Consider the following 18,733-nt stretch of genomic DNA (forward strand, 5'->3'; position numbering starts at 1 on the left):
TAAGAAAAACATTTTCTTATTTGGCAATGACCACCGATTCACATGTGGCCCAGGGGGAGGAAAGGGATCTAGTACTCAAGGAATGTAAACATTTCTTTAAGTTGGGCTTGCTTGTAAACACGTTTACACAGAGATGACCAGCTGTGGTGCAGACAGGTGGCTGCTTTCCCGTGTTACCCAAGTTGCATTTTGTTAGGCTCGGGATCGGTGAACCTCAGGCCGGGGAGCCACCTTCAGCCTGCCACCTGTTCCTGTAAAATACAGGTTTATTAGAACACAGCCATGTCTCTGTGTTTTCGTACGTGGGGTATATTATTCAGGAGCCGTCACAGAGATGGTATGGCCCAGCTAGCCAAATACATTCCCGATTTGACCTTTCACTGAAAACAATTTGTGAACAAAGGTATCAGTGTTAGGAACAAAGTTCAAATCTTTACTTGAACTAAGCCACATGGGGCTTTCCTGCACTTAAATGTATGAATTAAACACACAGGCATCCAGCACACACATGTACAGTACTAGGAAGGTGAAACTGATGAGTCAAGATTTAAGAGAATTCAGAATTCAGTGAAAATTCTTACCATCTGTTTCATCTGAAAACGCACTAACAGAAGAAAGTTGTCAAGCGCCACTCCAAAGAGGCCAACACTGTGTAACAGTGTTTCTATCCTGTCTCCTCGAATTTCCTGCCGTTGGTCAGCGTTTTCTGAACCGACTGGTAGGAACCACATTTGGCTCTCATGCTCACTCCCACCCAAGAGGGCGGGGGAGGACAATTCATGGTGACAATGAAATTGCTTGGGTTAAATCTGTTTGTTATACACCAGATGGGCTGGCAGGCGTGGTGGAAACAATCCTTCATAACCTCTACTGTCCTCTGAACGCTTTATTATTTACTCAGAGCAAGCCATCCATGGCACATAAGAAATACATATGTTGCTTCATTTATTATTTACCTGACATGCTGCTAGCAACTAGAGTTGGAAACCGGCTCAGAACACAATTTCTTAGGGAAACCAGGAGACCAGAAGGCTCAGGCCAGCAGGGTAACTAGTTACATAATCTTGGAGTTTCTCAACTCAGATCCCTTGGGAAACAAGACTAGGTGGAAAGAAACACAGGGACCACGGAGGCTCACTGTGTACATGGGTCCTGTCTTGCATGGCTGGTGAAAGAATGACCGGGCAAGCCAACAGCACTCTCTTCAGGCAAGAAACTGGTGCTCAAGGAAACAAGCTGATACGTGTCCCTGTGCATCTCGGGACAGCTGACTTCTTAGATGCTCTGACAAGAGCCAGCCACTGATTATCTCTTGGGCAGTGGGAATGTGACATTTTATAAACAGTAGATGAGGAGGGAAGGGTGTAGCTCAGTGGTGGAGCGCATGCTTAGCATCCACGAGGTCCTGGGTTCAATCCCCAGTGCCTCCATTAAAGTAAATAAATAAATAAACCTAATTACCACCCCCAAAATACAGGAACAGAACATGTATGTATGTATGTATGTATGTATGTATGTATTGAGTAAAAGTAAATTCATTCAGAGAGATGCCACCCCAGAAGAGATCATGAGGCGACGGGTGCCAGGAGGTGGTTAAAGCAAAAGTAGGTACACACTCTACAGACAGAGTGTGGGCCATCTTAGAAGGCAAAGGAGAACAACTTTTTTTTTCTTTTTTGAGAGGGAGATAATTAGGTTTACTTACCTCTTTATTTTTTAATGGAGGTACTGGGGATTGAACCCAGGACCTCATGCATGCTAAGCACATGCTCTACCACTGAGCTATATACCCTTCCCTCAACAGGAAATGTATTTACCCTGACCTTACTTTTCTTTAATCACAAACAGAGAGCATGCTTTCCATTGATCTTAAGATCATGTATCGCATTTCTAACTCTGATTCAGTTTGGCATTTACTGAGTTCGTATTACATGATACGGCACTATGGTTCTACAGCTGATTAAGATGCATACTCTGCCCTTGGTAGGTTAATAGTTTAGTGGAGGAGAGAGAGATTCCAATACACTGAATATGCATTCAAAGAATCATTTCAATATATTGAACATACATTTCTCAGATCATTTCAAAGTAATACAAGGCCAAAGAACAGGTTTAAAAATTATCATCCTGTCTGTCATGGTTCTGCTTCCTAGTTCACTAGGAAAAGGATACACAAAATAAATGAATGAGGATATGCATTAAAATAATGCTCTTAGTCATTCTTTGTTCTCAGCCTGAATATTAGCAAGACCAAAAGTTCTAAATGCATAAGAGTAAATATTCACTGTGCCTCCGGAACACGGCTTTCAGGAAAAGGTGGCTCCCTCTTGACTTTGAGTCCTAGAAGGCTTAGTGGATTAAAGCCTCCTGAATTGCACAATGTCAAGTGAACTCAAGGAGATGCACGAGGTCCCAGAGCAAAGATGGCAGAATATGGGTCTACTTCTCAAGGCTGTGACTTTGAGCTGTATCACACTCAGGACCAGTGCTATAATCACATCCTAAAGGATGGGTACCGCATGCCCAGGCATCTGACACCTCCTGCCTCCAGAGTAGCAATGCTTGATTTTGCTTAGCTTCTCCTGTGAAAGGAAGGACAGTTCTGCAAGCTGCCACCCACGCCTGCAGAGAACCCAGAGCTTCATACCACGGATCATTCCTGGTACTGTCCAGGGCAAGGGATTGTATTTATTTATCTCTGGCCTTTTTATTTATTTACTTACTTAGTCACTTAAATAAATACTTCTTGCTTGTAGCCAGTTTTATTGGACTGAAATTCACGTACAGCACTATATCAGTTTACAGTGTTCAGCATCATGATTTGACTTACATGCATTGAGAGATGATGACCACAGGAAGTTTCCTGAATAGCCAGCATTTTATATAGAAAAATTAAGGAGCTATAAATTTTTTTTCCTTGTGATGAAACCTCTGAGAATTTACTATCCTAACAACTTTCAAATACAATATACAGCAGTGTTGATTACATTAATCATGTCTATTACATCCCTGGCACTCATTTATCGTGTAACTGGAAGTTTGTCCCTTTTCACAGCCTTCATCCAATCCCCCGTCCCCCAACTCCCTGCCTTGGTGACCACAGACCTGATCTCTTTCTATGAGTCTTTCTGTTATGAATTATAATTGACCTACAACACTATGTTACCTCCTGGTACTCAATAAAGTGATTTGATATTTTTACACATTACAAAATGATCATCATGATAAGTCTAGTTACCAGCTGTCAAGAAAGATGTTACATTATTATTGACTATAATCCCTACACTGAACATTTCATATCCATGAGTCATTTATTTTATAACTGGGAGTTTGTACCTCTTAATCTCTCTCACCTATTTCACTCATGTCCCCCCTGCCCTCCCCTCTGGCAACCACCTGATTGTTCTCTGTATCTATGATTCTATTTCCGTTTTGTTATCTTTGTTCATTTGTTTTGCTTTTTTAGATTCCACATCTAAGTGAATTGATATGATATTTGTCGTTCTGTGTCTGACTCACTTCACTTAGCATAATACCCTCTGGGCCCATCCACGTTGTCACAAATGGCGAGATATCATTCTTTTCATGGCTGAGTGATACTCCATTGTGTATATATACAGCATATCTTCTTTATCCACTCATCTGTAATAACTTAGTATGGGGACAGATGGTAATGAAGGTTACTGTGGTGATCATTTTGTAATGTATGAAAATATTGAATCACTATGTTGTACACCTGAAACTAATATAATCTTATAAGTTAATCATACTTCAATGAAAAAATGTAATCATAAAAAGCTTAGTGTTCTCTTTTCCTTTATTCTTTTGTTTTAATAAAATAGGTACAAAGACTGTACTAAAAGGCATGTATCCATGTGTAAACATTTTTAGCAACTCAGTTTTTTCTCTCCCTTCCTTTCTCTTTTCTTTATTCTGTTGTGTGTGCATGTGCACGTTTGTGTGAAAAGAAAAAAAAATCAATGCTTGCCCTGTGAATTTGCACTTTGAAGAATTCTGTTCTCTTAGTATTCTGATCTGAACAATAAGAGATGAGACTGAAACATACAAGACACAAAGAGAGTAAAAGAATGAAATGTACATAGGTGAACAAAGCTGATTTAAACATTACATAGGCTGCTACTAATATCACAGGAATCTGATAAACTTTTAAAAATATGCTAAAGAGTGATCTCTCCAACTTCACAGATTCACAGTATTAATTTCATAACTCATTGCTTCCTAGTCCACGTTTTAGAAGTTTTTTTTAATCATCTGAATCCCTTTCGGTAGAAATGAAGATGTGGAACCAGGAAACTGGGGTGAAAAGTTCAGCACCGAAAATATTTTGTCGCCGCTCTTGGTGTTAGTTAGTCAGTCTCTTAGTCTCTTAGACTGAGTCTTAGTCTCTTAGAGACTGATTTCCTTTCATCTGATCCCCGAATTAGCTTTATGAAAAAAGTCAATTATATTTGTTTTTCTCACCCAAATAAATACTCACTTATAAAACTCATATTTAAACAAATTATTCAGACACCTCTCAAAAACTTTCTTCATACTCATCCCATTGGTCTTCTATTTCTAAAATTCAGAAGGTATGACCCTATTATTTAATGACTGCATTAGAATTCATGGCACGTAGCTGTTCTGATGTGAAGCTCTGCCCAGGAGCAGCAGAAACCGACGCCTTCTGTGCAATTCGAATTTTATAATAACACAATAGTTCTCTAGAAAACATGAACTTATTTTAAAAGAATGCAGTAATGGGAACAGGTTGATAATAACTAAAAGTTATATTTGGGAGTTCATTTTCAGATAAATGAGTCAGGCACTAGGAGATTTCCCAAAGTCTGCAGAAATAAAAAACGTACGAGGTAACAACTAAAAAAGAGGCCCCACAGAGGGCTGCGCGCCCAGCGGTTCTTCGCCTCCCAGGGGACATCTGGCAATGTCGTGAGCACCTGTGATTGCCACTACCGGAGGGGGACCCTGCTGGCACGCAGCAGCTGGGGGCCAGGGATGCTGCTGGGCATCCTGACAGGCCATCAGGGTCCAGGCTGAGGACCCCGGCACCGGCCCTGAGATTCACAGTCTTTTTGGACCGGCCGCGCCCTAGCATTTCAAAACATGCTTCTTGCCATGTGACGCATATTCATCCTGTAACTGAAAGTAAACAAAAATTAATTTTCTTTTCGCTGTATCTGCAACGCCCCTTCACACAGGCGGAGCTCCCCCCGCCGTGGCAGTGAGTAACTGACACCGTGGATTCACGCTCCGCACTCAGAGATGACCCAGTTAAACAGAGGCATTTTGGCACTTCTCAAAGAATGTGGAAGGATAGTATTTTATTTCTCATTCCACTGCCAATTCCTCAAAAGCCTTAAAGGGGGAAAAAAACCTTCAAGTACAGAATCCCCAAGCTCATAAGCACTTCAAATCAGAAAAAAAAAAAAAAATACAGTTTTTCACCTCTAAGCTAAGAAAGAGCAGTTTCTTAAAGGTAAAAGATTCTTTAAGTTTTGATCTTATCTTGGGGAATTTCCCACATCTGAAATTCCTGCGGCTGAAGTCTTATGGTAGCTTAACAAAGCGCTACTTCGTTTTAGCCTCTCAGAGCAGAGAGGGGAGCAAAGGACGGGGGAACGAGCGCACTCTGATGTCAAGACTCCTGCAGGACCTGCATGGGCCAGGATGTGAAGGTGCCCCGAGACCCTCCAGGGACGGATCGTATGTCCTAGGGTCTCCTAAACCAATTCCACCCCGTCTTAAAGAGAACCCTTTATGTGGTTGCATTTTACAGAACTGGAGTTCCACAGAGCATTTTTGGAAAGCGCTGGAGGGGTAACTCTGGCCTCTTCCCAGTGAGTCTCTCTGCATGCGGAATAACCGCGGTGGCCTCAGCCAGCTTATCTGACGGTTCTGTTAGCTAGCGTGTCTCCCATTTAATTGGACCACGTCAAGCCCGTGGAAATGCAGTTCAATAGGCTGTCCTAATGGATATGAACTGGAGTGCTCTCTCGCTCTTTAAGAGGTTAACCCCTTCTAGAGCCAACTCATCACATTCCGTAGACTACAAAGCACCCTGAATGGGTGGATGTGCCATCTCTGTTTTATTTTAAAAAACACTGCCAACATATTGCTCAATAGCTACACAAAACCATGAAGCCACAGAAAGCACAGGGGTACACTTTATGATGGCTCTCAAAATAGCTTTGTTTCTCCAGGTCAAAATGATCAGGGGAGTCCATGTTAAATATCTACACACACGGCAAAGCATAAACACAGGTGCAACTATGATGCACATTTGCAGCATCCAAAAAGGATTAATTTATCTAAAAAAGGATTTCCATTGACTAGGCTGGATTTCTGGATTTTCCCCTATTAGACTAAATAAAACATGAACTTTCTTTTCTAAATGTGTTGCCCTTCACAGTACACAGGATAAATGCTATAAATTACCTTTCCAGTTAGAAGGATTTATTTGGATTTGTCAATTTTGTCTTCCCTAGATCTTCTCATCAAGAATATGCCTTTGCTGGGCTACTGTTCAGCTTTCAATGTGAGACCTGTTGCTGTCGAAGCACTTGGTCCAGAGTGAATTTGAACCAATAACCTCATTTTATTTAACACAAGACTTCTATTGACGGAGTGAATCAGCTACATGTAGGAATAGAACTTCATTACACTGGACAGCATCCTTATTTTTTAATAGTCTAGGTGTTTCTATCTTAATATGGATACACCATTAAAAATTAAAAGTCGCCCATGAGTCTGAGGCAATACCAAAGGAAGAGCACAGAAGCAACAGAATTATACTTGATGCAACATTTTTTTTTTTTGGTTTCTTTGTTCAAAATATGAAAGTACTGAGACGGGGGCAAAGAGATGGTTGTTTCAAAGAAATAAGTGTATTTATTTCTCTTCTTTACTAATTATGAACTTGTCTCCATTTTAAGTATCTCTTTTTCCTCCTTTCCCCTCAAGCCCTTTTTCATTCGCTCATTCAATCGCTCATTCACTCCCTCACTCAACATTGGTTGAACGCCCGCCAGGCATCTTACTAAGAGGAGTGCAGTCTAGTGGCGTTAAAGTAGTGCCAGAAACAACACTAGAAAGCAGTGGAAGTAGGTCTGATTTGTAAGAGGCTGCAGCAGCAAATAACAAAAAAAAAAAAAAAAAAAAAAAAGGGGGACTGAAACAACCACTCTTGCACAAAAAGATATGCTGCAAATTAACAAGTGTTTTGGGGACTTCATGGCAACTCTCCTTTTCACATAATTCAGGGGTTAGCAAACTCCAGCTCCAGGACCAAATCCAGCCGACTCTCTGTGTGTGCACTGCCCACAAACCAGGAAGGCTCTTTTACCTTTTTCAAATGGTTGGGGGAAAGTCAAAACAATAATAATATTTTGTGATGTGAAAGTTACATGAATTGAAATTTCACAGTGTGATATCCATGGCTACTTTAATGTTGTAACAGCAGCACTGAGCAGTTGTAACAGAGAACTTATAGCCCACAAAGCCTAAAATATTTACCGTCTGGCCCTTTAAAGTTTACGGTGGGGTGGGGGTATAGCTCCGGCGTAGAGTGTGTGCTTAGCATGCACGAGATCCTGGGTTCAATCCCCAGTACTTCCATTAAGTAAATACATAAATACATACATAAATACCTAATTACCTTCACACTGCCAAAAAAAAAAAAAAGCTATTTAAAAAAATGGTTTATGAACTCCAGATATAATCAGTCTAAGGAAAGCACTGTGTGTCAGCCCCATAACTTCAAATTTTGTTACATAAAAAACAACCAATAAGAGAATTTTCTATAAAATAGGCCAGAAAAAGAGATGTTCTACCTAAATCCACATGCAAATATGTGAAGAAGGGATCAAGGAGTCACAGTTGTTTATGATTCTGTAGTGTGACTCCAGGGTATAAAATTTAAAATATATCCACGAATCCTTCGACAACCCACCTACCACTCAAGTCAGCACTTCCTTGGTCCCACTAAAATACCCTGGTCTAAATGAAGAGTTTAGAAAGAATTAAGAGAGAAATAAGGGAAATATAGAAAGCTAGAAACTAAAATAGACAGAAAAAGATGAAAGAAGTGAGAATAATTCAGTGGGGAAGAGAAGGAAGCCAAGGAGTAACTGACTACTGGACTTCCAGGCAGGAGGAAGCCAACGCAGAGATGATGATCTGGAGCCACAGCCGAAGGCTCTGAGCTTTCTCATCAGGGAGACTTCTGACAAAGTGTGCTGTAAGTCATGAAACTGTGTTATCCAGAAAGACAACTGGTTCTTCAAGCCTGGAAGCCCTAGAAAAATACAAGGAAGATGTTCAATCCTGCAACCCTTCAGAGAAAACAGATTTATGTCAATAGGCAGCACTGAGTGACATCTCAGCATGCTTGGCCTTCTGATTATTCTAAGACTGTTTCTGCAAATCTAAAAATGTTAGTAACTTTCCTGGGGGGAGGGTACAGCTCAGGGGTAGAGTGCGTGCTTAGCATGCATGAAGTTCTGGGTTCAATCCCCAGGACCTCCGCTAAAAAATGCATGAATAAATAAACCTAATTACCTACCCTACCCCCCAAGAATAAAATGAAAATGTCAATAATTTTCAATAGCAGGTGGGAGAAGGCAGTCAGAAAGGATGAGTGCATACATGAAGATTATGGTGTCTACCAGCTGTCCCTATGAAATGGGGGTGGACGGAGTGAAAGCTTCCCCATGTATCTTTGCCGCATGAGCTCAGAGCAACTCAGAGCGTGATCCTTCTCGCCACAGCAGAGCTTTCCAGGCAGTACTGGCATTTTTGGCCTTGATTTGTACCGATCAACAAGCATATGTCTGCAGGGATTAAATTAATTAGAGGAGATTTGCTGGATAAGGTTCAAAGACAATCAAATTCCTCAAGGTTTACGGGCCATACAAGTTGGAGCACAAAATGGTACACCTTGGAGGAGGATTAAGAGGAACTAATTTTGTCCCCAAAGGACTGTCACTTTCTATCCTCACGCAAAGAGTGGGACTTTGCTTCAACACGTTTCCAGTAGGAGAACTAGCTTAATTACTATAGAGTTACACGTGCTGGGAAATAAGTCCTGGAAAGATAAACTTAGGGAAAAAAAAAAAAGGATTACATGAAAAAGCATGAAGTGGAAAAGGCAAATAGCCTTTAAAAAAAAAAAAAGTTTTTCAAGTGTTCAAAGGAAAGGGGGAGGAAATTAAGCTGTTATTTTCTGTTTTTATGTGCTAAGAATAGGATAAGAGAATGGTTTGCCTTAAATAAGCCACAGGATAAGGGCTGAACAGGGCTGTTAAGTTTTGAATAAATGATTTTAAAAGCTGTATACTCTTATTACTTTCAAGGAGGATGGCTGTGTGGATGCACAGTCCTTCCACACAGGCGAGAGACAGAGCTACAACCTGATGGGATGTCTTCCAGCCCCAGACAGCCTGCTGAGTGGCTGAACAGGTGGTTACATGTGCTCTACGACTCTCGGGTCACTCACAGCTCCCCTGCCTGACAGCGCCTCCTTCAAGCTCCTGTCCTGCTACCATTAGAATCTGCATTTCTATCCACTTCCCACGAGATGCTCTGCTGCTGGTCCGAGGACCACACTATAAGGAGCATGAGTCTAAAGACCCCTGTGTTTCATTTAATAGCACACAGAGGGAAGTCCCCAAAGACACGGCTCACCACCTAACTCCCAGTCTTCCACCCAGACGTGAACATTTTGACATTCGGCTTGATTGGCACCTTCTGTAAGACATACATCTGACTAGCTGCTGAGTGTACAGTCAAGTTTGGTCATGACTCATTCTATTCAAAAAACATACAAAGCAGCCAATCTGTCTGGGTCTGGAAAAAATGAAATTAGAGGAAGGGGAATATTTATTTGGCTGAAGGCTAAAAGCTAAGATTCTACCTAGATAAGAAAGAAAAGAAGATAAGACAGCAGCTAGCATTTAGAGCCTTCCACAGGCAACACAAAGGACAACAGAGATGTAATGACACAAGCAGGTTGGAAGATTCATTCAGAGACTTGGGAACATGAAATACAAGAAACTCACTGAGACCTTGCACCAAAGCATGTATGCCAACATGGGACTTTCAAATGCTGTCTTCCCCAGGGTTCAGATACACCCAAAGACAAACACTCTGAAGTTTATTCTATGTCAATAATGACCTACAGTGTTGTTAAACCTATACAAAGACCATCTCTAGGACGGATTCCTCTATTCAGTTCATATTTGAGGGCTGGCTAGGAAGTGTACACTTACACAACAGATACATTCTAAAACATTTTGAATCGATTGTATAGACAAGAATTGAATCATCTTACACAGAGGGTCTCAGCTAGTGAAAATAATATATAGTGAATCGTATGATTAAGTCAAATAATTTCAAGTTAAATTGAGTTAACTCTTTAGTTAACATGGATAAGTTTTAGGTTTGATGTAGCAATTTGGCACATGAGAAACTGTGACACAAAAGTTTTATGCTCTTTGGTGACAGAAACCCTTATTTTCACGAAATTTGGCCTTTACTGTTTATATAACTTGATGGGGAAAAGAAGAACAAGAAAGGGACAGAGGAGAAGAAAGAAAAGTGGAGGGAGGGAGAGGGAAGGAGGAGTGGGACAGAGGGGACGGGGAGTGAGAGAGAGAAAGAGATTGAATTTATTTTTCGTCTTTAAATGGGAGCTAAGTTTAAACGCCACATTTGAGATAAATAGGAGGTGAGTTTAAACTCCACACTTTGAGAATGCCAAAAAGTTCATGAATACCAGTTAAGGCTCTGAAACATGCCCAGAATCTATAGTGCCTCTGAGATACCACCAACCAGTTCTCATTCAGCCAGCTACAGGCAAGTGGGAAATTTTAGGATTTAAATCAATTATTTTAGCTTGATGTTTTCAAAGCATCTGATTTCAGGTTCTTATAGATTTATGCATGTTAATATCTTGTGACCAGAATGCTACAGAGCTCATCTCTTAAAATATGTTTAAATAGTTATACTTTCTAAAGGTAATTAAGAATTACCAAGAACTCTTAAAAGGCACAGCTAGGTCTGAGTTTCGCTAATTTTTCTAACTGTACAGCACAGCCACTTGCACGCTCATGGAAGCTTGGTAACTGCTGACTGGAGAGCAGAACATCTCCCATAAAGTGAAAACAGACTGGCAGATAGTAACACGTCCCTGTGGCGAAATGCAGTTGAGTTTAGCGCTCCATCTGTTCCCAGACGTGAGAAGTCTGGGGTTTTCTCAAAACCACCGCAAAAGATTTGTGTGTTGTACCAACAGAATGCAGACATTTTTTGAGCACTGGGCCAAATAATCATTTATAAATAAATCCCTATACTCATAACCCAAAAAAAAAATTTTTTTTAACGAGTAAGAATTCTCCAACCTTCAACAAAATACCATCGGTCCCTGACACACTGTTGCTATTTATCTTTCGGATGCATTATTCATCTTATGAAAATAGAGTAACAAGAAAACAGCCAGTTTTCCCAGCCTGCAAGGATATTTTCAGGACTTTGCCCTTGAAAAAGGTGAATTTTTCTGTAGTTTCCTCACCAAACTCATTTTAATCACTTCATCGCAATTTTTTGCAGGGAAACACTGCAGTATCTGTGATCTAACATCACGCCAGGACTCCTCCTTGATTATAAATATGTTAGCCTGGAGTAGGCTCACAAAGGATCCAGACAGCCCCAATCTGGCCCTCTTCCAGTAGAAAAGCTCCTGGTGTTGGAGGAGAACCTCCAGCTGCCTCTCAGATGTGTACTTCTATCTACCCCTACTGTCTGCAGTGTGAAACACAGGGGTGGCCAGGAAAGACGTGGCTTCTGGGCACTGGTGTAAAAACCTCTCTCTGACCACAGCACACAGTCAGCTGAGAACATCCAGTATCTGCTGGGGATTGATGTTTTGAAATTGTATCGCGTATGTTAGGGTAGATACAACAGAGTTAATGAGACTTAGAGGCCACTGTGTGTCAGGATTAACAGCCCAAATTATAGCATTAGTGTACAAACTCCAGTTTCCCTTTGGAATTTTTGCGTCTTCCCTGGGAGATTTCGGGATGTGAATCCGGCGATGGACTAACAGCTTCTATTGTATGTTGTGCATGTGTTAGGGCTGAGCCAAAAGGAGGAAATGATGATGGTTCTACTACAGCCCCCTAAGTCATATCCCAGGAATAAGAGACATTCAGTTAATGCTTGGTGAGAGGGAGCGAGCATGCACCTTATTCCAAAGCACAAAGAGAGAGTGCCATTGCACACGGGACTCTTGATGGTTTTGCTTGTGTACTTCCTGAAGGCTGACTCCAGGGTCACAAAAAGCTGACAAGGTTGAGAAAAGGAGAAACAGTGCCTTAGGTGCTAGAAGTGTGGAAGTTGCGTGCATGGGAAGACCTTGGGTCAGCAGGTGGGCACGTGGCTGCGTGTAGCTCTAACCCAGCACTGAGCAGTGGATGCAAGAAACACAGGACCCACATGAGGGTCTGACAGTCACTGAGTGACAGCACAGCCAAGACAGACAGGCGTGACACAAGAAGTAGGGGAAAACCAGGACCAGTCTGGACCTGAGGCCAGGATGAATGCTAAAGTCAAAATGAGGCAGAAGCCAAGGACAAAGCAAAGTTAGTAAAAGGGGAGGGACAGAAGGTATGATGGAAATTGGATTACCTCTTGATATCCAGAAGCCAAATGCTCAAGCACTCATCACAAACTCAGATGCCTGCAGGGCCAGGCTGATCACCTGAAGACGGAAATCGGGTGGTGGAGAATAAGACCAAAGGGATGGTGGGGGCCCGGGCCAGCCCTGGAGAAAGAAAGCCTCACTCCATTTTTAAAGGCATATCTGACGTCACATTCTAGCAGCTGAAGTTACCTACCATGCTGTCCTCAAAAGGGTATGGGGTCAGTGGACGAGTTCAGCAAGAGGTCTGGTAGAGTGGAGCTGAAGGTCAAGCCAAGGGAAAGTTCACAGTAAATCAGGGCATTTATGTGTCAGCCAGAAGCAGAGCTGTAGACGGCAAGACATCTACAGCAGAAGACAAAGCGGCCTGTACTTGATGTGGGCTCTGATGTGTGCTCTGGCAGCTTACTGAGTTCTACTTAAGATGTCTAAACTCAGGAAAAGGAGCTTCAGGGATGGACCAGACAGCACTACAGAGGATGTGTTGGCCCAGGAGGGTGGAAAGGCGATGGAGGACTGGGGACAAGTGTAGACAAGTGGACGGGGGGTGGGCAGGGAAAGAGTGAAGGAGGCAGTCACGTTCCAGGTGAAACACCAACGTCCACATCACATAACTGGAAGATACGGAGGGCATCATGGAAACAGAACAGGCAGCAGGCAGGGGTGAGAGCGGCACCCAGGCAGTGTCTGCCCCATGGGAGGGCTCCTCCTGCAGGACCGCGATGCCCGGAAGCCGGGGCTGGAATCCCAGCTCAGGCAGGAGCTGAGCAGCCATAACCAAGTTACCCCACCTCTCTGTAGCTCGTTTTTCTCATCTGGAAAATGGGAACAATAATAAAACTAGGGCTATCTCATAGGACTGTTAGGAGGGGAGGCAGAGTATTTGCAGAGCATTCAACCTGCCTAGAACATAGCAAGTTTCATGTAAGTTTAAATACAAATGCACTGTGTCCTCAACACTTTTATATCTAATCCGATCAACAAATCTGTAATGTAGCGTTCTGCCCAGATGACATTTCACAGACGAGAAACTGAGGTTTGGATTTTATCAGTAACTTTGTAAGGCTCATGGAGCTTTGCACAGAGTCAGCAGGGCTGGAAGGGGAGGGTCGCCTTCCCCTACTGCGTGGCTGCGTCACACCCTCACCAGCCTCAGGCCAGGGTACGCAGTTTCTCATTCCAGAAGTACCCCCAGCAACAGCCTCTGCATTGGGGTTTCCGTTCTGAACAATTTCCTTCCCTGAATATTTCTTACCTTTAGAAATTGACCAGACCCTTCACCAAGACTGTGAGAAATTGTTCAATCACACCTAACCATGTTGGGAATTAAAAGATAGGAAGGGAAATCGCTTTTCTCATGAATATGCAAATAAACTTTAAACGACATCTACATATTTTAAACAGGCATTAGGAGAAAATGTGGACCTTTGTCAGAGGCAGAATGGATGGTGGATATAAGGCCGTGGAAACCACCATCTTAACTATTGTGAAATAACTATACTGTGGGTGCCTTGATACTTTTTGTCTGAATGTGAACAACTCCAAGCGGTGCATTAGAATAAATGTGCAGGGGGAAAAGAGAGAAAGCTAGAGAAATGGCTTTTTCTTTTTTCCCAGTAATTAGGAGAAACTAGGTTCAGATTTGCTTTTGTAGGCAAACGGACTGCCCAGAGCCCTAATACCACATCTGGAAATCCCAGGTTCTGGCATGCAAGCATTATGGACGGGCCTCTGGAAAAACCTCATGCCAGGGAGTATTGCAGATTGTCAGCCATTTCTGCCGAGCTTGGAATGTTACTGTCCCATTAAAGTTTCCAAGGCCTTTCCCCTAAGAAGCTTTACAGGCACGCTCGGCAGAGCCTCAGGACTCAGAAGAAACTGGGTAAAGGAAGGTTTCTAAAGAGGGGAAATGGAAGTGTGTATATGGTGAGAGAGGGAAGGAAAGGAAAATGATCGTATAAAATTGTCTGGAGGCAAATTTGAACAGGCAACTTGAAAACAAGATGGACAGAGAATAAGAGAAACAGAGAGAAGCAAAGAGAAAGAGGGAAAATGTAAACAGATGGTTCGGAGGCAGGAAAGCAAAGGAGGAAAATCATGAACGGTGCAATTGGATTTCATGCCGCGGGGTCCGCAGCGTGCACGGACAATGGCGCTTCTCAGAAGAAATTCTCCACACCTCCTCCTTCTCTGAGATGGAAAGTCTTAATGACGCGTGGAGGAGGGATGGGAGGGTGGAAGCAGGGGGCAGTGCTTCTGCGTCCCTGTCCCACCCCCCTCCACAGGGCGTAGGGTTCCCTCCCGCCACCCCGGTGCACGGGCAATAATCACAAAGGCAAGGGACTCGAGGAAGCACTTTCATTCCGAGTTGAAAGCAACCCACACGCTGTTCCAATGTCTGTTCATGCCCCAGCGTCTAAAGCAGGACATGGATGGAAAAAGAGAACACTGGGGAGGAACGCAAGGACCAAGTCTTCTCCCTCCTTCGCGATCCCTAAGTGCCCCTTGGCTTCCGCCCTTTCTAGGGCCCCGGAGCCACAGCAGAAGAAGGCTTGGCAACGCCAGGGGCTCCCCAAGGGGACCAGCTCCCCTCCAAGGATACACAGAGACACCTGGGACTCAGAGAAGAGGGAAAAGTCATACATGTCACTAGTCAGGAACTACCCTCATGCCTCGAGCGACAGCTGCTGACCTGGATTGGATGCTGACACTGGGGTTTCCCAGGAACTGTCCCGGCTGCCACCCAGTTAAAGGGCTGTGCCACCCCCGTCCCCTCCCTCTGACTTCAAAGCCGGTCTGTTGGTGACAGGAGCAACTGCAGAGATGAAAGCCATGAGGAAATCGGTCCCAGCGAGGGGACTGGGGCTGGCAGGTGTGTGTTGCTTTCATCCCAAATGAGAAGACCACAGAGAAAGATACAGATGACCTATTGTACACTGAGCCAGACAATCCTGATCCTGGGGTGGGGGGAGAAGCCCACTAAGTACATGTTCCTTTCAGAAGATTCTATTTTGGTGAAATGGAGAAATTCCACCAGATTCCTCACATGTTTCTTCTCTCTATGTATTTATTTTGAAAGTGCAGTATTTCAGTGATGAGAGGGCTTTTGGCTGAAGTTTCTACTGCATGAAAGATAGAAAATTATTTCTCAAGTCCAAAGAAGTATTGAGTTGACCTTCCAAACATTCTAGCTTATTAGTTCTTACACCCTATTGAATAGCATGAAATTTAATTTTTGGTCCCATCATGGGAACTGGGAAGAATTAAGATCCTAATCGTGACCTCACATGCCATGAAAAATAAACTAATGAACCAAGTGTATGTATTAGCCAGCTCTATTTTAGTTATAAATGGTAGAAAACCCCAAATCCAACTAACTGAAACTGCGAAAGAGAAATGATTGCCTCATGTAACTGTTAAGTCCAAAGGGGAGACTAACTTCAGGTACAGTTTGATCCAGGGTATCGAGGGAGTGCCAAGAGCTGGCTTCTCTCTCCATCTCTTAGCTCAGCTCACTGCGGTCCATCTCCATACTGGCTACTCTGTCACGCAACTTCAGGAGGGGAGGATAGTAACCAGCAGCTTCCGGCTTTCACCCTTACAAGCCTACGTCCAATAGAGGAAAAGAGCAAGCTGTTAGCAAAAGACTCACAAAAACCCAGGTTTCGCTCTGATTACATTGACCTGGGTCACATCACCCCTGAACTAATCCCTAAGGTTAGGGACGTTCTGGGCTCTCAACAGGCAGGCCTGAAATACAAGTCATCTTCTTTGAGGACCACACAAACATTGTGAACTGAAAACTGGAGTTTTTTCACAGGGAAATTGGGCTAATTTTATCCAAAGATGAGTACATGGAATCTGGGCAGGCACAACAAAAGACACGCACTCATGCACAGCAGAATACTTCAGAGACTTGCTGCTAGCGTGTGAGTGTAATTCCTCTAACAGTACTCAAAGGCAAATAAGTGGTAACAGATTCCAAAGCATTAAAAAAAAAAAAAAAGCTATAAGATAGAGTGGAAAACAAAAAATTTCATTATTCTATACGTTTTTGTTAGAGAAACCTGCTATTCTTTTGTTTTCCGGGCTTGCCCACCTCTATCCACTTTGCCCACTGTCAAGAATGCTGCTCAGCACGTGCACAGCCACCTCCTCCAGGCACGCTCTCCCCACCCCCAGCAGGCCAAAGTCCAAGGACATGGGGTGTGACATGCAGTCAGCATTACCCACCTTGCTAGTGACTGGCTGAGTCCTTACCATGCACCGATGCTGTGCCAAGTACTCTCAACACAAGCTCTCTAACCCTCAAACCAAGAGACTGTGCGTCGCTTGTCCCAAGGTGCGTAGCTGATAAATAGCGGAGCCACAATTTGAACCAAACTGTGTCAGATGGCCCTCGAGGCATTTTCTAGGTACGTCTTCTTTCATGCTTGGAGCTTAAACGTAGTCTCATTTTACCAGTTTCAACCTTGAACCTACTTGCAGATAGACTGCGCGTTTTTCCTGAAGCTGTGCTGTGCTGGGCTGCCTTCTGTAACAACAGCTCTGGTCACTGAGTACTGGGCTGTCCAACACTGGCTCTGAATGAACCATTAGGCTCTGTTACTCACTCTCTTAAGTCAAACTAGATGATTATCCACCGCTGAGTGCAACACGTGCCTTCTCGGTTCTTCCCTCTTCTTCACACTGCTCACTGGGAAGTCCCTCCGAAATTCCCATCCATCCATGGTCCATCTGGCTCCATCCACCAAAATCTGACCCATTAACAGGCTACTTTAATTCACTGGTACAGTCTTCTGGAAGATAACTTGGCCATATACATCCAAAGTCTTAAACATAAGCCTTTGAACCACCAATCACATTTCTTGGAATTAATCTTAAGAAAATAAAAATGGATGCATGGAGCTAAATAAATAGACACACATATGTGCATACAGGGTTAGTTTTAATACTGAAATTGGAAGCATCCTAATGATCATATGGTGGGGCACTGAGTGAGTGATGCATGGTCGTTAGTTTCATGGACTAATAGACACTGATTAAAAAAACACCACCAGAGGAGAACAGTCAATACCCTGTATCAGTCACAGTAGTTAATAACCTGTGTTACAGGTTACAAAACTGTACGTACACATTGATGCAGTCATGGAAGATACACCCAAAGACTGGTCCTTCCGGGGTTTCTCAGGCCCCTCCCCCATCTTGCTCTCTGGTTTAGAAGCTCCACGCCACGGGCCCTCCCGATCTCTGCCTTCCAGATGGGTTCAGCCAGTGGGAAACCCCAGCACCAGATCTGAGACGTCAGGGAGAGGAGATTAGGTTTCTGTTTTCTCGACTCTTCCCTGCCAAGTTGCTTGGGCTGGCTGTCTCCAAGGAAGGACGCTGCTTCTCTCAAGGTTACTTCTTCTCTACTCACTCTCCTTCAAGGTTTTAGTAACCATGTCCTTCCGTGATTCCTCCGTCCACAGCCCTAGGGATGGTCGCAGATCCATCACTATTCCCAGCCCTGGGTTACTGCGCCAGCCTCTGCTGCCCTTAGGTTTTACCCATCATATAATTGGACCATGCCATCTGTTTCTCGTTGGAACCTTGACTAATACAATACAAATACAAACACTCACTCATAAACGGGGAAAAAAGCTTACAACAATATACCTCAAAAACTAATGGTGCGTATCTCACTAGGTGGTGGGATTGTGAGCAATTTTGATTTCTTCTCCTCATGCTTTTCTGTACTTTCCAATTTTATACAATCAATATATAATACTTTCATAATTTGAAATAACCACAGGTATTATGTTCTTACAAATCTAATTTACGACAAATGTTAGTGCTTCAAGAAATCTTTCCCTGATCACATACCCTCTAAACCTCCACTCTCTAAACTGAATTTTTCCATCACTTATTTTCTCCGCTATCTGACCCTTATAACTTCCTGGTGGTGATGTGAGTATGTATTTTATTTACACCAGCCTTACTCAACGGGCTATTTAAGATAGAACGATTTGTATACAG

The 18,733-nt window shown here is 43.1% G+C and overlaps 1 protein-coding gene and 1 long non-coding RNA gene across 2 annotated transcripts in view; both read right to left on the bottom strand.

Moving 5' to 3' along the window:
• The window catches only part of LOC116657038 (formin-like protein 5), a 463,369-nt gene that overhangs the window by 54,642 nt on the left and 389,994 nt on the right, over positions 1 to 18,733 (bottom strand). The window lies entirely within an intron of this gene.
• LOC116657291 lies at positions 3,235 to 16,954 on the bottom strand. The gene is made up of 3 exons (XR_004312433.1): positions 16,945 to 16,954; positions 14,895 to 14,903; positions 3,235 to 3,361 (listed from the first exon to the last, which is right to left on the bottom strand). It is a non-coding gene; the product is annotated as an uncharacterized LOC116657291 (long non-coding RNA).

This window comes from Camelus ferus, chromosome 17, assembly GCF_009834535.1.
Source record: "Camelus ferus isolate YT-003-E chromosome 17, BCGSAC_Cfer_1.0, whole genome shotgun sequence".
Classification (NCBI taxonomy): domain Eukaryota; kingdom Metazoa; phylum Chordata; class Mammalia; order Artiodactyla; family Camelidae; genus Camelus; species Camelus ferus.